This window comes from Sciurus carolinensis, unplaced genomic scaffold (assembly GCF_902686445.1).
Source record: "Sciurus carolinensis unplaced genomic scaffold, mSciCar1.2, whole genome shotgun sequence".
NCBI classification, from domain to species: Eukaryota; Metazoa; Chordata; class Mammalia; order Rodentia; family Sciuridae; genus Sciurus; species Sciurus carolinensis.
In genome coordinates this window covers 944,277-968,788 of record NW_025920141.1, presented here as the reverse complement: position 1 = coordinate 968,788, position 24,512 = coordinate 944,277, and the positions used below count along the sequence as shown (strand labels likewise).

Genomic DNA, 24,512 nt, shown 5'->3' with positions numbered 1-24,512 from the left:
GGTATTTCTACTGGACCCTGCCCCTCTTTTTTAGCATGGCATCTTTGGGAGTTTGCAAAAAGGTTAAGCCACAGTGCCCTTGTGTCTTTTAATATACCACAGTGCCAGTTAAACTTGTATTTTTGTTAGTTGCTTTGGGGAGTTATTTTCATTAGGAATTCAGCAAATCTTGTGATAAAGGACAAGCCCAAAGAGCTAATGAACACAGACTAGGAGGATTCTGATGAAGAAGGAAAATCTGTGCACTAAACTGTAATGATGCATGGATGACCATCGCCTCTTGTCTTCTCCTTGAAATAAAATTGCAGCTGCATTCTGCATCACTGGAAACTGCAATGTAATATTAAATCTGTTGATTGATGTGTGACTCTGTGTTTCTTAGTACCCATGTGACAGGGACAAGTGCCGGGCATGCTGAACAGAAACCTGGACAGCCACAGTGGTACTGCCAAATGATCTTGTTAAGAAAGCAATTTGTACAGGGCCATTGAGCTTATTTGGATCTGTCAGAGACAATACTTAAAAGCTGGAAGAGTAAGTGTTGGAGGGAGCAGGCCTATGAGGGAGAAATCTCTCACAGAAACCAAATCAGTAAAATATGAAGGTGGGCCATGTGTATAAGGGCATTCTCTATCAGACGAGCTGCTGCTGTAGACCAGGGAATGGTAAAGTTTCCTGTAAAGGGTCAGGTAATAAGTATTTTAGACTGTGTGGGCCACATGGTCTCTGCTGAAACTACTCAATTGTGCCACAGATCCTATGGGAAGAAATGGGTAGGTCTTTTTCCACTAAATTTTACAAAAGCAGGAGGTGGGCCAAATCTCAGTATACAGAGCTTCTAAGGCAGCCAGAGAAGAGACAGAGGCAGGGGAATGGGATGGGGAAGGGAAAAGCAGCAGATGACCTAAGTGGCCTGGTTTAGAAATCCATATTGAGGGCCAGAATTAACAGATTTGCAGAAGAATGGACAGGTTTGCTAACAAGGGCAATGACTACTAAGAGCCTGCAGCACAGCACAGAGGAAGCATGAGTGACGCAATCACCAGGCTCAAGACTCTATCCCTCAAAAGCTTTGGGATCCCATACAGTTTATCATGCTCTATCATCTTCTGAATTAGTATACTTAAATAATTGATCAAAATGTGACTCTGTCTCCCCTCTCCTTGTGAAGAGTAGGTCGTCAACATGGTGACCAGTTTGCCATGATGGCAATGACTGACAATGAAGTTTCTGATTTCCTTTTCTGTAGCCTTGACATTCTCTTATACATGGCACCCACTGACTCTGAGAAGGCTTGGGAATGCTAAAGGCACCACTTACACAAGCAAAGGCCCAACCTCTCCAACACTGGGCTTTGGTGCGGGGTTCACAGAGAGCTGTGCATGCTGTGAAATTTCCCTCAGGATGCATGGCAGTCAGCTGTGCACTCACATTCCTCTTTAAAAGTGTCCCATGTAGGTCCTGAAGCCTGTCTATCCCTTTGTCTTGACATGTGACACAAAAGGCTGTGAATCCTTGTCCTTGACATGCATGACAGTTCAAAACAAGATGGTGGCACTTGGGAGTGGAGCAGAGTTTATACTGGTCCCACTGTGCTCCACAGTATGAATATTCTGATAACACATCAGTGTTGTAGCACAGGGCATAACCCTCATCAAAAACAAATGACTTCCCCTTATAAAAACCATTGAGATACTCTTACAGGTACTTGTGGATACTACCCTTGAGCTGGAACACATCCTTACACACTCCCTTGGCCTTCAGGTAGGCTGAGCCACACTCACAATGGATGCCCCCAGTGCAGTACATCAGCACCCTCATCTCTCTGAAAAGTTCTAGATTTTTGTGAACAAAGCTAGGAAAGTAACTAACTGAATTTCCTGATGTCTGGGGCTAAGCAGCCTTTGCAATTGACCTATTTTACTTTCATAGAAGTTTCTGCAGTCCAGTAGAATAGTATTACTTTGTTTTTGATTTGGCTGAGATAAAAACTTTTCTACTTCTTTATGAAATTCACCTTGGGATAAATGGATTCCAGGCTTCTTGTAGGAGATCTTATTGGGGCTGATCCACATGGGCATGATTTCTTCTAATACACCAACACGCAATTCTGGAAAACAGTGAGCTCCTCCTCTGCTGTTCTTAAAATCTTCCTTACAAAGATAATTCTTAAATAATGTACAAGAAAGCATGGCTTCTACATAGAGTCTGGTAGTCAATTTGCTTCCACCAACTGCCCATTGATTCCTTCAGTAGCAATTCCAATGTTGCCTGTGAGGTACAAGTGCTGACACAGAATTGTCTGCCAGGCACAGATCCACTGGGGATCCTCTAGGTCACAGTAGCAGTAATAAAGTAGCATCTAACTTTCTTCACTGCCCAGGTCACTTTTCAGCTCATCAGGACTAAAACAGTTTGTATCAGGGAGCCACACAGACACCTTGTGGTTACGAGTAAGGTACTGTTTTACAGGGTTCTTTTTGTCCACAGATGTGATACTCTTTGAGGTACTCAATGTTGCAGCCAGTTGCTTTAAAATAAAAGCAGTCTGGTGATAAATTTCATCAGCATGTTGTGTTGCCACATGTCTATGGATGCTGGTCTTGTTCATGAATAGCTGATGACAGCATTTCCACCATTTTTTTTACATTCATATGGTTTGATGAAAAGGACAAAGACAACCCTGTCCAGAGTCTTTCCCAGATTTTTCTCTGAGGACCTGCCTCTGCCTGACAATGGTTGCCTTTTCTCATCCTTTAGCCCACACCCAGGCTGTGAGTTCACTAGGTTTGCGAAGTCACCTCGCTACAGAAGTCATCGTGCATTCTTGCCATAGGTCTCAAAGCCTCACCTTCTGGGTTGCTCAATAAATGCTGGTGCTCTAACTGAACAAATAAAACATTTTTTATCTTCATGTAACTTGAACATCCTAGAAAAGTGTAGAATGACCCATGTAGAACTACTTTCTGAATGGAAATCATTTTTGATGAGCCATTTTCACATTTGGTTGAATGGTGAGTGCTTTCTCACAGACTGTCTATTTTCCTTCCAAGGTTCATAGGGGGAAAAAGGAGGTTTGTATTCAAATTTTAAGTCAGAAATTCCCCACCTTGGAACACATGGCACACACAGGGTGGTTGATGAAGGGTGTTTGAGGCAGGGACCTCACACAGAGCTGTGGGCAAAGATGAGAAGTCCACTGACGGACCACCTAAAAGGAGGCTGTACATCCAGGAGTGACAGGGAGAGACATGCTCCTGGATCTTGGCATGAGGCCACCATGGAAGAAATACTGCCACCTCAGCAGTAGGCTCAGAAATCAGTCCCTGCCAGGGTTGTGCCCAAGCAATACCACTGAGCTCAGGGAATGAGCACCCTGGCCTCTTCCCCCTCTAGCTTGCCTCCCTTCAGAAGTGTCTCTCATTAGGTGAAGATGAATCATTTCCAGAGGTCAAAGAAGACAGGTTGATGCAGGATGGCATGAAAACAGGATGCTGCTGCAGGGTGACATTCAAAAAAGAACTAAATAGTGCAGATTTTGTGAATACCCTATATGTATATGTATCTGATATATATATGTATATGTATCTGCATTGATGATCTGAGAGTTTTAAAATACTTCTCACTTAACCAACATCAGAAGAGAAGATGTTAATAGAGAACATGCTTCATGACATTCAGTGATGATTTTTCTATCTCTTTAGTGCAACACTTTACTTATGTTTCTCTATTGTATGTTTTTAGAGTGTTGCCAAGGTCAGATAATGGTTAAGAGGATTTATGAAATGGAAAAGATAAAAATCAACAGCATGAACTCCCAGGACTGAGATGTGGTATCTAGTGTGGATACATTGAGAGCTTATGAAAATGCAAAGCTGAAAAGGAAGAAAAGTATACAGTACAGGGACCAAGAAGATTAAGAACAGAAATAGGCAATTATTTCTTAGCAAACTCATTGATGGAAAATTAAAAAGAAAAAAAAAAGAAGAAATAAAGGAAAGAAAAGGATTCTAATTGATATCAAGAACAATTAGAACAAATAGTTACTTAGTCATTAGAGCAATCAGCAAGTGAGAATTCTGTAATATTTGAAAACATTTAAAGAATAGAGTTCTACATCCCTCTGCATCCACTTTGTCCTCCATTTGAAACTGCAGACCTTCTTGCAAATCTGTTTGTTTTACTGAAGATAATATTTGAACTCATTCTGTTTATTATAACAATTTTGTTATTGTCCTCATAGGGGCCATTTGGTCTAGGATTGCATAGTGTCTGAATTGGGCACTGCTAATATTGATCTCCCCTTAATGAAAGAGTTTTAGAAACCTATAGGGCCTCTATAAGCTGATAGGGGGAAATCTGCAATACCCCAGATCTGCACTGCTAGAGGGGAAGATACATGAACAACATGAAAAAACAAGGGAAGAAAATGATCCAAACAAATCTAGATTCTACATTAATAGAATTCAATGACAGTATGTTAGGAGAAATGTCAGAAAAGGACTTCAGATTATACATGATTAAGATGATCCATGAAGCAAAGGATGAGATAAGAGAGCAAATGCAGGCAATGAATGATAATACCAGTAAGCTGAAAGAACAAGTGCAGGAAGCAAAAGACCATTTCAACAAAGAGATAGAGATTCTAAAAAATAAAAAAACCAAAAGAAAATCCTTGGAAAGAAGAAAACAATAAACTAAATAAAAAACTCAATGGAAAGCATCACCCAAAGACTAGACCACTGGAACACAGAATCTCATACAATGAAGACAAAATATTTAATCTTGAAAATAAAATTTCCCAAACAGAGAAGATGATTAGAAAGCATGAACAGAATCTCCAAGAACTATGGGACATCATGAAAAGACCAAATTTAAGAATTATTGGGATTGAAGAAGGCACAGATGTACAAACCAAAGGAATGAACAACCTATTCAATGAAATAATATCAGAAAATTTCCCAAACCTGAAGAATGAAATGGAAAATCAAATACAAGAGGCATGCAGAACACCAAATGCACAAAATCACAACAGATCCACAGCAAGGCACATTATAATGAAAATGCCTAACATTCAAAATAAAGATAGGATTTTGAGGGTGCAAGAGAAAAGCATCAGATTACATATAGTGGGAGACCAATGTGGATAGCAGCCGACTTCTCAACCCAGACTCTAAAAGCTAGAAGGGCCTGGAACAACATATTTCAAGTACTGAAAGAACATGGTTGCCAACCAAGAATCCTATACCCAGCAAAACTAACCTTCAGATTTGAAGATGAAATAAAATCGTTCCATGAAAAACAGAAGTTAAAAGAATTTACAAATAGAAAGCCTGCACTGCAGAATGTTCTCAACAAAATATTCCATAAGGAAGAAATGAAAAACAACAATGGAGACCATCAAAGGGAGGTACTACCTTAGAGAAAAACCACTCAAAGGAGAAACCAAGCCACGTTGAAAACCAAAAATAAGCCAAATGACTGGGAATGAAAATCATATCTCAATAACAACCCTGAATGTTAATGGCCTAAACTCATCAATCAAAAGACACAGACTGGCAAAATGGATTAAAAAAAAGACCCAAAAATATGCTGCCTGCAAGAGACTCATCTCATAGGAAAAGACACTCACAGATTAAAGGTGAAAGGATGGGAAGAAACCTACCATGCACATGGACTCAGTAAAAAAGTGGGGGTTTCCATCCTTATATCAGATAAAGTGGACTTCAAGCCAAAGGCAGTCAGAAGGGATAAAGAAGGACATTTCATACTGCTTAAGGGAAGTATAAATCAGGAAGACATGACGATAGTAAATATTTATGCCCCAAACAATGGTGCATCCCTGTACATCAAACAAATCCTTCTCAATTTCAGGAATCACATAGACCACAACACAATAATTGTGGGTTACTTCAAGGCACCGCTGTTCTATCAGATCATAATGGACTGAGACTAGAAATCAATGATAAAATAAAAAAGAGAAATTACTCCAACACCTTGAGACTAAATAATATGCTATTGAATGAAACATGGATAACAAAAAACATCAGGGAGGGGATAAAAAAATTATTAGATTTCAATGAGAATGATGATACAACATCAAAATCTCTGGGACACTATGAAAGTGGTACTGAGAGGAAAATTCATTGCATGGAGCACATTCCAGAAAAGAATGAAAAATCAACAACTAAATTACCTAATATTACAGCTCAAAGCCCTAGAAAAAGAAGAACAGAATAACTGCAAAAGTAGTAGAAGACAGGAAATAATTAAAATCAGAGTGGAAATCAATGAAATTGAAACAAAAGAAAGTATTCCAAAAATTGACAAAACAAAAAGTTGGCACTTTGAGAAAGTAAGCAAAATAGACAAATCCTTACCCACACTAACAAAGAGAAAGAGAGAGAAAAATCAAATTATTAAATTCATGATGAAAAAGGAAATATCATGACAGACACCACTGAGATGCAGAACATAATGAGAAGGTACTTTGAAAATCTGTAATCCAACAAAATTGAAACTATTGATGACATTGACAAATTTCTAGAGACATATGCTCCTCCCAAACTGAACCAGGAGTACAAACATAATTTAAACAGATCAATATCAAGCAATGAAATAGAAGAAACCATTAAAAATCTACCATCCAGAAAAGCCCAGGACCAGACGGATTCTCAGTCAAGTTCTACAAGACTTTCAAAGAAGAATTCATTCCAACACTTCTCAAAGTAATCCAGGAAATAGAAAAGGATGGTACCCTAAAGAACTCATTCTATAAAGCTAATATCACCCTCATATCCAAACCAGGCAAAGACACATCAAGGAAAGAAAATTTTAGACCAATATCGTTAATGAATATAGATGCAAAGATCCTTATCAAAATATTGGCAAATCATATCCAAAAACATATTAAAAAAATTGTGCACCACAATCAAGTGGGGTTCATCCCTGGAATGCAAGGATGGTTTAACATCTATAAAACAATAAACATAATCCATCATGTCAATAGATTTAAGGATAAGAATCATATGGTTATTTCAATTGATGCAGAAAAAGTTTTGATAAAATACAACACCCCTTCATGCTCAAAACACTAGAAAAAATAGGGATAGTAGGAACATACCTGAATATTGTAAAGGCTATTTATGCTAAGCCCATGGCCAACATCATTCTTAATTGAGAAAATCTGAAACCATCCCCTTTAAAAACTGGAACAAGACAGGAATATCCTCTTTCACCACTTCTCTTCAACATTGTCCTTGAAACTCTAGTCAGTGCAATTAGGCAGACCAAAGAAATTAAAGAGATACGAATAGGAAAAGAGGAACTCAAGATGTCACTATTCGCTGATGAGATGATTCTATATTTAGAGGATCCAAGAACCTCTTCCATAAAACTTCTAGACCTCATCAATGAATTCAGCAAAATAGAAGGCTATAAAATCAACACGCATAACTCTAAAGCATTTTTATATGCAAGCGATGAAAAAGTTGAAAGGGAAATGAGGAAAACAACTCCATTTGCAATAGTCTCAAAAAAAAATAAAATACTTGAGAATCTTCTAACCAAAGAGGTAAAAGATCTCTATAATGAAAACTACCAAACATTGAAGAAAGAAATTGAGGAAGACCTTAGAAGATGGAAAGATCCCCATGATCTTGGATAGGCAGAATTAATATTGTCAAAATGGCTATACTATCAAAAGTGCAATACCGATTCAATGCAATTCCAATTAAAATCCCAATGATGTACCTTACAGAAATAGAGCAAGCAATCATGAAATTCATCTGGAAGAATAAGAAACCCAGAATAGCTAAAGCAATCCTTAGCAGGAAGAATCAAACAGGGGGTATCGCAATACCAGTACTTCGACTATACTACAAAGCAATAGTAACAAAAATGGCATGGTATTGGCACCAAAATAGACAGGCAGATCAATGGTACAGAATAGAGAACACGGACACAAACCCAAATAAATACAATTTTCACATACTAGACAAAGGTGCCAAAAATATGCAATGGAGATAAGATAGCCTCTTCAACAAATGGTGCTGGGAAAATTGGAAATCCATATTCAATGAAACTAAATCCCTATCTGTCACCCTGCACAAAAATCAACTCACAATGGATCAAGTACCTTGAAATGTGAGCAGAGACTCTGCATCTTATAGAAGAAAAAGTAGGTCCAAATCTTTAATTTATTGACTTTTTTAACAGGACTCCCATAGCGCAAGAAATAAAAGCAAGAATCAATAACTGGGATACATTCAAACTAAATAGCTTTCTCTCAGCAAAGGAAACCATCAGCAGTGCCAAGAGAGAACCTACAGAATGGGAGAATATCTTTGCCACTCATACTTCAGATAGAGCACTAATTTCCAGAATATATAAAGAACTCAAAAAACTCTACACCAAGAATACAAATAACCCAGTCAACAAATGGGCTAAGGATATGTACAGACACTTCACAAAAGAAGATTCACACGCAATCAACAAAAATATGAAAAAAATGTTCACCATCTTTAGTAATAAGAGAAATGCAAATCAAAACTACCCTAAGATTCCATCTCACCCCAATTAGAATGGCGATCATCAAGAACACAAGCAACAATAGGTGTTGGCAAGGATGTGGGGGAAAAGGTACACTCACACATTGCTGGTGGAGATGCAAATAAGAGCAGTCACTCTGGAAAGTCATGTGGAGATTCCTCAGAAAGCTTGGAATGGTACCACCTTTTGACCCAGCTATCCCACTCCTTGGCCTATAACCAAAGGAGTTAAAATCAGCAAACTACAGAGATACAGCCATATTAATGTTCATAGCTGCTCATTTCACAATAGCCAGACTGTGGAACCAACCTAGATGTCCTTCGATTGATGAATGAATAAAGAAACTGTGGTATATATATACAATGGAATATTACTCAGCTATAAAGAATAATAAAATTATGGCATTTGCAGGCCAAGGATGAAATTGCAGAACATCATGCTAAGTGAGGTTAATCAATCTCAAACATCCAAAGGACGAATGATCTCATTGATAAGCGGATGATATCACATAATGGGGAGTGGGAGGGGGGCAAGAATGGATGAAGGAGGGACTCTATAGAGGGAAAAGAGGGGTGGGAGAGGTGGGGGAAGGAAAATATAACAGAATGAATCAAACCTCATTATCCTATATGAATGTATGATTACACAAATGGTATGCTGTTACTCCATGTACAAACTCCATGTACAAATGGGAAACAACATGTATCCCATTTGTTTAGAATAAAATAAAAGTTCTAATACCCATTAAAAAAAACTGAATAGAGAAATTTCTTATTTGTTATGGGTTGCAATGTGTCCCCCAAAATACTGTGACATCTTAACCCAGTATGAACATATATGAATCCATAATGAAACAGATTTTGAAGACATTCAAGTTAATATGAGCACATTGAATAGACCCCAATTCATTGTGACTGTTTTTCAACTATGCGATGTGATCATCATACTGCAAGGGAAAAAGCACTGTTGCAAATAAAAAAACTCAAAACAGACCAAAAACAGGGAAGAATTCTACAATGTTATCTGTAATAACAATTCCCTTTGTAGACTACAAAGCGATAGACAATTTTAAGCATTTTACTTCTAAAGAATGTCACAGAAAACAAATGACTCCAAGCATCGCCAGACACAGTTACACTATCTCTCCTTCTCATCACATTAACAGTGACACATCCTACTCCAGACAGTCCCAATGGCTTCTTCCTGTGTTCTCTAAGGTTGGTCACATTCATAATCATGCTTCTGTTACAATTACAATTGCAATAAATTGTAATTTTTCCCAGGGCCAATGTGGATTGCTACATTTTGCAAACAGGTGGAGGTCTCTGTGGTTACTTAGAGGTTTCCCACGGTGCCCCTCCCTAGACTGAGCTGTCATACCCAGAACAGTCTATCTCCCCATAAACATGTGGGCCATGCTTCTCACACACATGGAACCACATTTATGCAAAACACAAGGTGAAATTACCAACCAGAAAGTGATAAAATTCTGTGCCAGTCACAGTGAATGGGGATTAGAAAATGCTAAACTCTCCTCTAGGAATCATGGCTGGCACAGACCTGCAGTCCTCAACAGGTTTGTGTTTTAGATTTCCCACCCTAATCCACTCTCATTATGTCTGAAACTCTTCTTCCCCCTTTGTCCAGTACTTGAAATTGCTGCCACCTGCTGTTCCCTGATGTTGTCACAATCACTACAAATTTTATCAACAACATCTTAAGTGACACACATCTATCAGTTCAGGGATCCTCTTGAAACACTGCAAGGAAGACCATTCCACCACCTCTTTATATGCCTGGATAATCTATTGCTACAAACACTTTACATAACTATGTCCAACATCAAGAAGAACTTCAAAAAGTGTTTGAATTTATTTTGTACACTGTGGTCCCTGGAGTGAGTGAAACTTTCCACATTCCAGGTCTATGACATAGGCAATTCATTCAGGATCTCCAAATGTTAATTCCTAAAATGAGAATGAATGCTAATAATGTTGTAGTGAAGGGAAAATGAGTTACAATATTACAACACTGCATAATTCCTACTGAATGATTTTATCATTGTTTTTATTTTTGTTTCCTTATTATTATCAAAAACAGGATGATTTTCTTGTTACCACTGTTTATATTTTTACTGCATGATTGTCAACTTAACTTTTACTTGCTACTGAAAACTACACACAATTGTCATATATTGTTTCCAGAATTAACCAATGAATTTTCTAGAACAAAAGATCATGTTTAATACCTACTAGAGACAGTTCTGAGAAGAAAATGAATATTCTTTCAAGTAATTTTCCTAATCCCTTCTTTGAACATGATATTTAGTGGCTTTCTAGCAATTTAATTTGTTGTTAAAGAACTGTCTTCTCTACTCCCAGTTACTGCTGCTTTCATGGTTAACGAGCTGCACTCATGCAGTTCTTCAAAATGATTCTGTTCTGTCCACACTGCCTATGCACCCCTGCTTCTTGGTGCTGTCTCTCCAGCCCTTGGGTGAAATCCAGGGTTCCTTTAGCTTACAAGCTTATGTTTAAAAAAGAAAAATCCACTGGTTCCCTCCAAACACAAAATGAAGCCTGGTTACAGTAATTACATTGCCAATCCCATGTTAACAGTCAAAACAGGACACTGCATTGAAACATGAACTTTCTCCCAGGAACACCAGGCTTGCTGAAATCCTGTACAGTCAGGCCAGCAAGCAGGATGTAGATTTTTTGATTGGCATTTGATATATCTATCTCTTCCGCCAGACCAGCCTAGTGATCTGTCTTCTCACCACTTCAACTCCAGCCAACTACCCTGAGACTAAAAGAGCAAGAAAATATCACTTGATGGATGTTGCTCTTCCCTGAACCCACAAGAATGCTCTCTGGAATGGACATGTGATCACAGGAGACATTTCATGGACATTCACTGCAGTTTCCAGGCTCTTGCTCCTGTACATCTCCTGGCTGGTCATCACAGTTATCAACTCTCATGGGGGTAGAACTCTTGCTGTTACCATCTCTTTCCCAACCTCAGGGCTTTTGAGCTATAGTCTAACTTTGGACCCTCTGGTGGGAAAACACTTATTCCCAAGTCAGCCTCTTCAGTGTTACTGGGGACTTCAGCTTTCTCCTAGTTGGATCAAAGACGGTAAGAAAATGGTCTCTGGTCCCGAAATGTCAGAAGGAACATAGGCATGTTCTCACAGTTGGTTCATAGATTGGAACTATTTTAACAAAAACTGACAGCAGATGATTAGGTAAAGCTTGCAGTTAAAAAAAAAAAAAAGGAGAAAGTAAAAAGAAATGGTTCTAGTGCCAGGTTGAACTTGGGACTAAAAACCATTAACTGCCTAACCACTACAGATTACACTCAGTCAGAAAAGATGAAACTACATCTGGAAACCATCTGATTGGCAGCAGTCAGCACATTTGATCACAGGCACGTTGTCAGATCAGTCCTCAGCACAGGATTGCCTGAAGCTGCCCTGCTGTGATTGGCTAAGACATAGTTGCTTGGTTACCAGGGAATTCCTATAGTTACATAGTTTACACCTTATTTGCATATCAAGAGAGGTTACAGTTCACTGTATATGGAGGTCACTTAGGGACAAACTTTATCACCCAAGTATGGAGACCGGCTTGAAACAATTTATTTCAGTTTAAAAATCAGCACCATTTGTTCATATTTTTAAATGTTTGAGAGAGTGACCAAAATGTATACACCGACCCTATCTTCTACAATCATCAAAATTGAATTGCTTGAATTCAATATAGACTTCATAATTTCCCAGTGTAAAGTTATTTAGATGAGTTGAGCATTATGGAGCATGGCTATATTCGACCAATCAGGAAACTGAGACAGGAGGATCACGTATTCAAGGCCAGTCTCTGGAAATTCAGGACCAGAAACAAATTCTGGAGACCCTAATAAAAATAAAATATAAAAAATTTAAAAACTGGAGATGTGGCTCAGTTTCAAAGCACCCCAAGATTCAATCTCTGGTAATGGCACTGCACCAAAAAGGAAGTTAGATGTCTTCTAGGTTTTATGCCTACCATGACATGTCCACGGGATGTGCCAACAGCAGTGCATGACTGTTTGAGTACACGATGCCATGTCCTCCACAGCCTGGGGAAGATTGTGCATTCTTCTCATCATTACAAGAAAATGTGACACAACTCATTCATGGGTGGCCCTGGGCGTCCAATTCTGTAATCATCATGTAAAATCCATTCTTTTACATCACAGAATTAACTTCTGATTCTCTATTTATGCCTATGATTTAAAAATAAAAAACACATAATAAATAAAATTAATAAAATCAAGCTTCTATATTAAAAATCACATTCATTTGCTTGATTTTTCTCTTTTGAAACAAAATCACATTTAGCTTTTAATTAACTAAAAACAGAAAATAAATGACATAGACATTAATGTGAAACAATAATTGTTTTGGCAAAAATGTATAGTGGAGTAACTTACTAGAAATGCTTGAGACAAGAATCATTTCACACTTCAGAATTTTTAATTTTGGAATATTTAAACACATTTTACCAGTTGAACATTCCTAATTCAAAAAGGTAAGTGTTAAAAAGTTCCAAAATCTAAAAGGTTTTGAGCAATGCTATGATGTTCACAAATTTTCAGATTTGGGATCATTTTCTATTTTCATTTTCAGATTGGGTATGCTTAAACTGTATGTAAATTATGGCATATGAACACTTCATAATTTTTGTCTTCATTCTTGTGGATTTGAACTCCTAGGAGCTCCTGGATCTGTTTCCTCTTGTTCATAAAATACAATGAGAATTGTCCAACAGGATGCAATATATGATATTGTTAGCAGATCAAAAACTCCAAACTTGGATCCTAGAGGAATAGGGGCAGGCGGAAATCCAATGAAGGGCATAAAACCAGCAGAAGGGACACAGCTGACAGTGGGATTATCTACTCACAGTAGTTTTAAAAGGCAGTAAGAGCAAGCCAGAGGGGCAAGGTGACCCCAGGGTACAGTCAGCAATGCTGCAACTGTACCTCCCCCAGGTGGTTCTCGTGGTGGCAGTTGGCAGAAAATACATTTGACAAACATTTTCTCTGTACCCTACTGATCTTTTGAATGCAGTCAAAGATTTCAGCTTCATTAAAACATTTTCCTTTTCCATTGCAGGGAGGGACATTTCACACACACCCCTCCCCTCTGTTAAGTAGTAACTTCTATTTTATGTCACCCAATGTCTTTCATCAAATTCACCCAAGGACACCTTCGGAGTACTGGCACCTCCCTGGGTGTGGGTGACTTTCACCATCTCCTAAAGGGCAGGTGGAGTCCCTGCACAGTTCTCATTGGAATGAGGGGCTTTTTGTGTTAAGAGGTTAACAAAAAGCTTCTGAAAGTGCTTTCAGGTACCCAGACTCTAAAAAAGTGGTCTATTTCTTTGTTCATTAATACAGTTCATAAGGACACATAGTGTAGAAAGATGCTTTAGTTTCTCCATTAGCCAAGATTTTATTTTAACATTTTTTAGAGGAGTCACATTTCCTGTATTTATTTTTATGGTATTTACTATCACATAATAATTGTACAAAGAAAGGAAACTCAATGGGATATTTCCACACGCATACGTGGACCTCATACCACCTCTCTCAGCACCTTTTCCAATCCCTAGCAACCTTCTTCTACTTTCAAATCTTTCTTTTTAAGTTTCCACATTTCAGGGAGAACATGCAACACTTGTCTTCATGTCTCTCTGTGTCATTTCATTGAACACAATAACCTCAGTTCCATCCACTTTCCTGGAAATAATAGAACTTCATTCTTCTTTATGGTCTAATAGTTTGTCATATATATGTATGTGTGTATATACATATATATATATATATATATATTTATGTATATGAAGAAGATATATGTACATATAAATCACATTGAAATTATGTATATATGTATATAAAGTATACATGTATATACATATATAAAATATATATGCATACATACATAGACATACACCTATATATGTGTATATGTATACATATATACATGCTCACTCACACCCACATATGTGTAACCATAGTTTTTTTCTCCATTCCCCTCCTGATAGACACCTAATTTGATTCTGTACCTTAGCTATTGTGAACAGTGCCATAATCATCATAAGTATGCAGACATCTCTATGGGCAGACTTAATTTCCCTCAGATAAACACTGAGATCTGGGACAGCTGAGTCATAGGAAAGTTATATTTTCAGTTTTTTGATAAGACTCCAATCTATTCCCAAAGTAAATATACTAAATTACACTCCCACACTGTATACGTGTTCCTTTTTATCCATATCTTAGTCAGTATTCATTAATTTTGATATGATAGCTATTCTAACCTGAATAAAATCAAATCTCATAATTTTTATTTGTGTTTTCTTGATGGTTAATGATATTGAGCTTTTTTTCATATGTTTATTGGTCATTTGTATTTCTTCAAGAAAGTGTTTATTCAGATCATTTTCCCACTTTATTGGTTTATTTGTTTTTTCTAAGTGGTTTTGAGTTTTTATATATTTTATATGCTGAGAAAAAATAATTGATAGACAGCCTACCCACAGCCTTTCTTGTGGGAGACATCTTTTTCCTGGGACCTCCCTAGAATCCACAAGGATCTGGTTTTTCAACTTCTCTGTGAAGAACCAAATTCACTCATCCTCTCACTTGACTCATGTCCCATCAACGTGTGAACCTACTCCTTCTCATGTGAACCAGCTCACATGAGGAAACTCTCCCTACCTCTCATCTTCTAGAAGATTTTCCACTGCCTGGAGACCCTGTTCTCTAAGAATCAGTCACCAGCCAGGATGCAGTCTTTCTTTACCCTTCTTTGGACACAGACTGGGATCAACACTTCTCTGTCTACAGCCAGGATGTTCCACAAATGAATCCTCTCTGGACCCCAACAGCATACTGGTTGGTTTAATTTAATCTTCATATCACTAATTTCTTACAACCAGAGGAAAAAGATTGGTCAGTGATTACTGTTAAACAGAAATTCCTGAGACCAAGGATATCTTTCTGTCCTTTCTATCCAAATGGACTTATAAATCTAATACAATCTTTATCAAAATCCCAGCAGACTTTGTTTTGTAGAAATTAACAAGCTGATTGTAAAATGTATGTGGGACTTCAAATGACCTAGAATGGCCAAAATAATTTTTGTGGAAGACCTAAGTATTTATATTACCTGATCTCAGGGATGAAAGAATAACGAAAGTTAGACTAATCAGTCATAGGATATCAACATGAAGGTTGGCATACAGGTCAGTGGAACTAAAGAAACAGATCCATATACAAATGGTAATCTGATTTTCAAAAAAGATTCTAAGATGATTCAATGGGGAGTGAATGGTTTTTCAACAGAATAATAGAAGTGACATTCCAAATAGAAAAATAATGACCTACAAATTTCATCTCACATCATGTGTAAGAGGTTGCATTGTGATCTGCCAAAATGCACATCTAAGTCATAGGTTTCAGCATCTGCATGGATTTCAGGTCAGCCAATGTACAGAGGAGTGAAAATCCTTCAAGTCAAGCACACTCCTCAGGATAAAAGGTACTCATTTGAATGGCTTAGAGATACTCTGCAAATCCTCTGTCCTGGAGACATTATTTTTTGATAATAACCTTTGGGAGTAGTGAAATCTGTGGTGTAAGCAAGATATGTGATTTGCACATGCAGGAAGCTAACTATAACATGTAACCTAGGTAATATGATATGACTCTGGAATAGATAATAAACTGGACTGGTTTCCCATGGAAGCCACTTTTTGCTCTTTCCCATCTTGTATGCTTGCCTCTTTATTAGCTCTCCCCTTAAACCTTATAGCTGAACTCCAATTAACCTGTACAAGTATCTGTAAGAAAAGACCATGTGCTTCATTAAGGGACCATCACAAGGTAATAAATTCAAGGATTTCAAATGAGATTGTAGTGGATTATTTGGATAGGCTCTATATTCAATGATGAGTGTTTTTACAAGATGAAAGGGAAATACAGATGAGAGAGGAGAAACACAGGAGATAGCCAAGGAAAGAAGTGAGGGAAGCCTATGGTTATGCTGCCATAAGCCCAGAACACCTGCATCCCAGCAGCTGAAAGAGGTTGAGAGGGCTCTCCCTCAGAGGTGACTGAGGAAGCAGGGACCTGACAACACCTTGATTTAGGCTTTGGTCCTCTGGAACCTTTAGGTTGAAAATGTCTGCTTTAAGGAGCAACCTTGTGTGTGAACATGTGTTACAGCATCAGCAGAAAAATAACAGAACAAACAAAAATTAATTCAAATGTGTGACAGACCTAAGTTTAACCTAGAACAATTATCTAATCTAGAATGATAAAGTTCACATGATGAAACAGGAAAAAGTCCTCATGACCTTGGTTGAGGTAGGGAGTGACTATTTTTGTTAGAGAATAAAAGAATGCTATCCATTAGCAATAAATCAAAATAAATAAAAAGAAATTAAAACAATTTATTTTAAGAATAAATCATGAGGGAGAAGCTGAGGAGAGCAGGAGGAGGTGGTGTCAGCTAGAAATTGCTGCTCTTTAGTGTAACTGGCAACCCACCATGGGTCCTTTCTCAGACTCAAGTTAAAAGTGAGAGTTGAGATAAGTGAAGCCACCATTGCTGCTCTGAACTCTTCAAGGGGAGAATGGATTTATCAGGAGTGAAAAAGAAGAGCTTTATAGGAGTGAAAAAAAACTAATAAAAAGTCCAGCATTAGGTACCCCCCTCCTATCAAAAGAAAGGACCGCTCTAAAGACAAAGGGACCACAAAGGACATGAATGAGAAGAACCATGTCGGGGATAAGCCTTGGAAGAGGCATAATGCTTCCAGTGGAAGCAGCAGCAGTACCAAGGGTCTGTGCAGTTCCACCTCCAGGTAAGGATCCAAAAGCAGCACAGGCTCCAGCAGTGTCTCTAGTACATCCTCCACATCCAGGTGCTGGGGAAGCTCCAGCACATCCTGCAACTCCAATTATAGCAGTTCCTCTAGATTCCCCAGTCCTTCTGGGTGCAGACATGGGAAAGGTGGCAATCCTGCTCCAAAAGCCCAGCCACCAAAAACAGGAAAAGGACAACAAAAGGCAGAGCCCTTCCCCTGAACCCAAAATGCATGTTGGAAGCCTCACCAGGAATGTGACCAAGGATAACAACATGGAGATATTTTCAACCTTTGCAAAAATTAAAATGATTGACATGCCTGTAGAATGGGTGCATCCTCATCTATCCAAAGGCTATGCATGTATGGAGTTTGAGAATCAGATGAAGCTGAGAAGCCACTGAAGCACATGGATGGAGGATAAATGGATGACCAGGAGGTCACTGCTACTGCTGAGTTGGCCCCCTGGTCTAGGCTACCCACCACCCCAGTGATTCAGCCTTCCCAGGAGAATGCTGATGCCACCTGCTTATGTGGCATAGGTCACCCCCACAGAGGAGGAGGAGATCTGCTTTACAAGACACAGGTCCCTCATGAGCAGACAGCCCTACTCTGCAGGACACTGTCATCACAAAAACTGCTCCATTCTAACTGCTCCAGATAAACAGACCCACCAAAACTCATCTATACCTTATGTTCCACCCAGCTCAGGGCTGTCACTTTCCTAGCTAAAGGAAGGTTGGCAAAAAAAGGGCCCCTCGCTTGGGTTGGCTTCAAAGGCAGCAGTTGTGGCCTTTCCTCTGCAGGCAGGTTCTGGCTTCAGAAGTGCTGATGGTTTAGGGATGTGCCCATTGAGGTTCCCTGCAATTTTCTGGTTAGAAAGCTCACCCATTACTGTCTGTTCAGTGGCAGAGCCAGCAGGGTCCAGCAAGCTTCCAGGTGGCAGTGTGACCCAGATTCTTCACAGATGACGTGAGTCAGTCTGGCCCACCTGGTTATACCCTTGTTGTTGCTGGGCTATGTCCACAGGAAGGGGACCAAGCCCGTATTCCTGTTAAGCCTAGTCTTTTCCCTGCTTCTTGAATACTCTTCCAACCTCTAGGGTTGCCCCCCACCTGTTAGTTGCTATGCAACCCTGCCCCACATTTCCCTTATTCTCCAAAATTGTTGAGCAAGTTTTGAGCCAGCTCTGTGAGATCATGACTGCCATCATGGTGGTCCTGCAGGATAACTTGGAGACCTGTACATTGCTATTTCCTCTTTCTTGTTGTACACTCAGTACTATAAACTTGTTTTGAGTTGTGTTACATAGTAGCATTTTAGATAAAGTTGGGTTTGTATTTTTTTACGTAGTGATGAAAAGGTATCCAATGAAACTAGCGTGAGAATGAAAAATTAAAAAAAAAAAACACTACTGGGAATGTAAAGGCAAAACTGTAACTGGAGGAAACATCTCACAATACAGATACCTGACAATAAACTCATATCTAAATGTACAAAGCAAACTTATCACTTTGTAGATATAATAAAATTCTAATTAAAAATTAGGTAAAATGAGCCTAAATTTAGGAGGGGAGGGTACTTGGGATAGAACTCAGGGGCAATGGAACATGAACCACATCCCAAGCCCTATTTTGTATTTTATTTGAAGACAGGGTCTCACTGAGTTCATTAGTGCCTGGCTCTTGCTTAGGCTGGGTATGAACTCATGATACTCCTCCCTACCAAACTGCTGGCACTACAGCATATGCCACTGTGCTCAACTCAGTAGACATACAAATTTTAAAAGACAATACATGAATGGTCACTAAGCACATAAAAACACACTCAGTCAATAAGTAAACACAAATGAATAGCACACTAAGATATGTCCACTTATGATACTTATTAAAATAGATCTAATTAAAAAGACTTGACAGTAAATATTCATGGTAAGAATATGGAGAATCTAGAACTCTCACACTCTACTGTCAGATTAAAATGGTACAAATACTTTCAAAAACAGTTCTTCAATTTCTCTAAAATATAAGCATGGAACTACCATATTCTTCACTATCCTACTCTTAGATATTCACCATGGAGAAATGAAAGCATGCATTTATACAAAGATGGGTATGTGGGTAATTATAACAGAGAATTAGAAACCACTTTTGCTAAAAGAACAGACTCTTCACTCAGGCCTTTCAATGTACAAACAGTAAATTCACGTAGGATAAATTCTGCCATCTCTGCTTTCAATTCAGTTTTTATCTTCTTAGACTTTGGACCAGATCCCTGTTCAGTCCTGTACAAAACCTACCAGGTTTATGAGTCCTAAATTTAGCTAACCTATTTTGTCACACTTGACAACTGAGGACACCAATATAAGAGTAAGTTTGAAGATTTGCAGGGACATTCAACTGCGAGCTTTCATAACCTCCTGTTCCAGACCCATTCAGTGGCTCCTACAAGTCTCCTGTAACTGTCTAAACTTGCACTCAGTTTAGGTTCCTGGAGCAGCAGAGCCTCACAGACAGATCATTCCACTAAATGGGAATAATTCCCCCCCCCATTGGAACTGAGGCTGCCACACTAAGCTGGAGCTATTATGCCATGTGTACTGATGGCTCCCATTATGTGATAAGGACTTCTCCAGAGCCACCTCATAGAACCAGATCTGAGATAATGAGCAACCAGAACATAGCCTGACATGATGAACTACTTTACCGGCTATGAAAACTCACATTTAAACCCCACACACTTGACTTTGCAGCCTTTTCTGTAAAACCTCAAGGTTCCTGTCAATGCCTTGAAGCAGACTTTTGGTCATTGTACCCCTACCCCTTTTCTTCCTGGTGTGGCCACACTGATTAAAACTCCTTTCCAGACCTTCACCATTGCTTGTTTCTTTGATTCACATATTGGGACAGGTGACCATGGGCATTGAGATGCCATGACAAGCATGACTGCATCCCACCTGCAGGATGCTTCTTAGTTATCTCACCACCCTAAAATCTGAGTACTGATACATGACATATGTCCAAGCTTGAGCATGTCTCAAAACCTGAGAGGTAGCCTGCACTTCTCTAGACTAGAAGCACCTTACATGCAACCTCTTCCAACTCGAGTTGAAGAGGGGAGGGTCCCTGATGCCCTCTACTGCCTCCAACAGCCCCAGCCAGGGCTGTAAGACAGAGATATTTCCTTCATTCTCTAGCTGGAATAGGAAGTTGCTGAGGAAGAACTGGCACTCCCAAGTCTGTTCTCCAGAGGAGATACCACTGAGTCCCTATCAGGGGATTAATGCACTGATTACATTAAGGCTCTCATAACCCAAACTTTTCCTCTAAATCTTCATTGTCTCACACATGAGTTCTGCAGGACTCCTTATATCTCAACCATGACAGCTTTACCTATAATTTGTTGCAAGTTATATCATCTTTCTGGTGTTTTTTTTTTTTTTTTTTTTTTTTGTCTTTTTAGAGATGTATCAGTATATTGCTATTTTAAAAGAAGTGCCTCTTGGTTGCATTGTTAATTCTCTATGTTTCCAATTTATCTATAATATTTTATCTTTTATCTATAATCCTGAGTTTGGTATTACATTTACTTCAGAATATTTTCTAAATTTCCATGAGCACTTCTCTTAGACCCATGGACTATGAGAATTGAATTGGTTAATGTGTTTAAAGAATTCAATGTTATCTTTCTCTTGGTGATTTCTACCTTAATATCAGGACATGTAAAGGTTTTGTGTGATTTCCATTCTTTCAAATCTGTGAAAGTTTGATCTAAGATCTAAGATGTGATTAGTCCTCGTTCATGTGAGAAAGGGTGTCATTACCATGCTGGTTTTGTTACTATTACTCTGTAGTATAATTGAAGGTATGGTATTGTGATACCAACTGCTTTGCTCTATCTGCTAAGGATTGCTTTAGCTATGCTGGGGCTGTTATTCTTCCAAGTAAATAAAGGCAGTGTGTCCATACACAATTAAGCACATTGAAAAGTAAAAATAAGAAATGAATCGTGAATGACATGCCACATTAGGAGGCTAAGTTCACCTCCCTGAATATTTTATTAAACCCATTAGGCCAAGGTCACAGGTTCAGAGCCTAACAAGATTCCCAGGGATCCAGTTAGGATGGCTGAAGATTCCTCAAACTGTGCCAAGAAATAGCCAACCCATCTCTGGGGGCGAAGACACTTGAACCACCAATTAATTGTCCCCTATCCTGGATTTAATGCTTATTGATTGCAAAACAGCAGAGTTCTTTGTCTTTATATCAACTCTGGGAGTATACCATCTGGATGCAAAGCTTGGACATGCATGGTTGGGGTAGGGGCCCCAGTTCCCAGGTCCTCATAGGACAAGCATCCAAGACTTATGACCATTTACATTTAATAACAATGCTTTTGTTATTTGTTCTTTTGAGATATACATGACAGTAGACAGTATTTTTTGCATATTATATATACATTTCCCTAAAGATTCCAGTCCAGCTGGTCAAAGTGGGTTTTCCTAATATGGCCAATAACTAATGCTTAAATAAGACTTTCTTTCTTGACCAAACCTGCTTGCTGCCTCAGGGTTATATGCCAGATGGAAGTTTCATGACTCATCATGTCCTTGGAACCAATGCTGAACACCAAGGTCTGGAAAATGGGGGTCCTGACACTGTGAACACAGTGTGGATACCCATACATTACATTAGCTTCTCAAGAACTTTGAAAGTGCTGGATTGAATAGCTCTCTTCCTAGGGAAAGCTACACAGGTTAAGGCATATTTGTGTCCTTTATTATCAGGCAAAAGGACAATATGGTCAATCTGCCAATCCCACACTACTTGGACAGTTCATTGTGTTTGTTCCTTAGAGGACACGCCTGGAGGTAGGAGCACACCTATCACTGGGTTATGACCAAGGGCAAGCCATAATATTATAGGGATAATCCCATCCCATTAGCCCTTTTCCATCCCATTTTAGCACTTTGTAAATTACCTCTGTACCTTTTTCATCTGGCTCACTGACTGGGTTGTGGCCAGAGCCTGCACATATTCAAAGCCTCCAGTTTCACATTTCCAGGAACAAAGGTGAGGGTTTCAATCAATTTTTCCAGTTTCATGTCATATTTTTTGCTCCTTGCTGGCTTCCAAGAAAGGTTCTCCCAGTAAAGACAAATTCCACTTGTGACTATGCCATCTACAATGTACGGTCATGGTAAACCATCCAATTTTCAGTACAAATATCCAGTGAACAGCTCACAGGTACTACAAGCCATACTGCATAATTCTTTCTTCTGCCTGCTCAGATTTTCTCCTGTATCATGCAACATAGTATGGATACCAGGTTGTATTGCTAAATCAGTACACATACTTGGCTTCACCCATGCTCAAAACATCTGTACAGCAACAATTTTCAGGTAGGGAGATAGTCCTCCTTACGCTCATGAGATCAATGGCACTGGTGAGCCACCTGGGGTGATGAGGAATAGGTAAAGGCAACTGTTCAACAAGCTGTTGGTGATAACTCTGCTTTGCTGTAATACACATGCCATTTATTTAGGGCTGTGTGCTCCAGGAGAATGATGCTGATGAAATAGGTTGTCAACTCACCTATGTAGGTATACCAGTTCACCTTATGTTCAGTAAAGTTTTAGACAGTCACTCAACTTTGGTAGATCATTTCACATTCCTAAAAATTGCGGTTATAAATGACTATATCTACTAGTTTCAGCTCCTTTCTACATCAATGGACAAAATTCTTCAAGTACAATTTTAATTATTGTTCTTCATGTCATCTGCTGGACAGGTGACATTTAACCACATTGGCAGTCCCAGAGAATGTACCTGGGCTATTAAATTTGCTTTTTCATATACTCTCTGCTGGGGATCATCCTAATTCCATTTGGCTCCCTTCTTTATCAGTCCAGTAGTGGCCATGGTTATTGAGTGGGATGAGGAGTGAAAGTCTGCTAATAACCCAATGACCTAAAGACCCTTGTACATTCTTAACATCATGGGTGATGGTAAAGGTGTTCACTTTATATCTTGCCATGCCTTGAATCATATGGGTCTTACCTGACCTGACCACCCCATGACATTCATGGGGCCCTGGATTCTGTTGAGGTTGAAAACCCATCTTCTATAATGTAAATGAGTGGTTGTACTGCATCCTATACACAGGATGATCTCTAGTTAGCAGATTATCATTCATATAATAGAACCAGATAATATCAGTAGAGAATGAGAACTGAAGGTTCCAAGTCACCATGCCATGACAGATGATAGGACTCTGTAGATATCCCAGAGACCAAACCTGGAATGTTCACTGCCTTTCCCAATAATTAAATGTGAACTTGCTTTGCAAGTCCAGTTTCAAAGGGTTGCAGAAAAAAGCATTAGCTAAGTAAAGAAAACCATGCGCAGAGCCAAGGGAGGGTGTGTTTCATGAATATAAGTTTTAATTTGGAAGATGAACAAGTTCTGGAGATCCATTACACAACATTTTGAATATACTTAACATGATAGAACTATATATTGAGATGTGCTTAAGAGGTAAGTTAAAACAAACAAAAAAAACCAGATATAATAACTTAAATATGTTCAGCATGTTCAGTTTATGGCAATTCAAATGTACCTAATGAACAGTTAAAAGTAAAATTAAATAAAGAAGGAAATCCACAGAATAAGAGAAAATATTTGCAATTCAAATTTGTTGAAGAATTATTTTTGAGTTCTTATAACTCACCAAGGAAGCATCCCAATTTGAAAATGGACCAAGTACAAAAAGCTATAGGTATTTCCCCAGAGAAGTTGTACAGTGAATAATCGCAGGAAAAACAGTACTGTCATGAGGGAAAAGCAAATCATCCACTCTATGGTATCACCTTACATGAATTACAGTGGATATTTTAAGATAAATGGGAAATAAATATTGATAAGGAGAAAAAGAAACCCTAATTTTTTTTCTTGGTGGGGATTTACACAACTAGTATGCAAAACAGTACGAGAAGTCCTCCAAAGGTTGAAAATCGAATTATTACATGATTAGTCAAATCCACTTCTA

The 24,512-nt window shown here is 38.7% G+C and overlaps 2 pseudogenes; one reads left to right on the top strand and one right to left on the bottom strand.

The window, feature by feature from the left end:
* Positions 1–1,316: 1,316 nt before the first annotated feature.
* On the bottom strand, positions 1,317–13,847 carry LOC124974265 (thiosulfate sulfurtransferase/rhodanese-like domain-containing protein 2; annotated as a pseudogene).
* A 2,238-nt stretch (positions 13,848–16,085) lies between these two features.
* Positions 16,086–17,889, top strand: LOC124974264 (RNA-binding protein with serine-rich domain 1-like; annotated as a pseudogene).
* Positions 17,890–24,512: the final 6,623 nt, after the last annotated feature.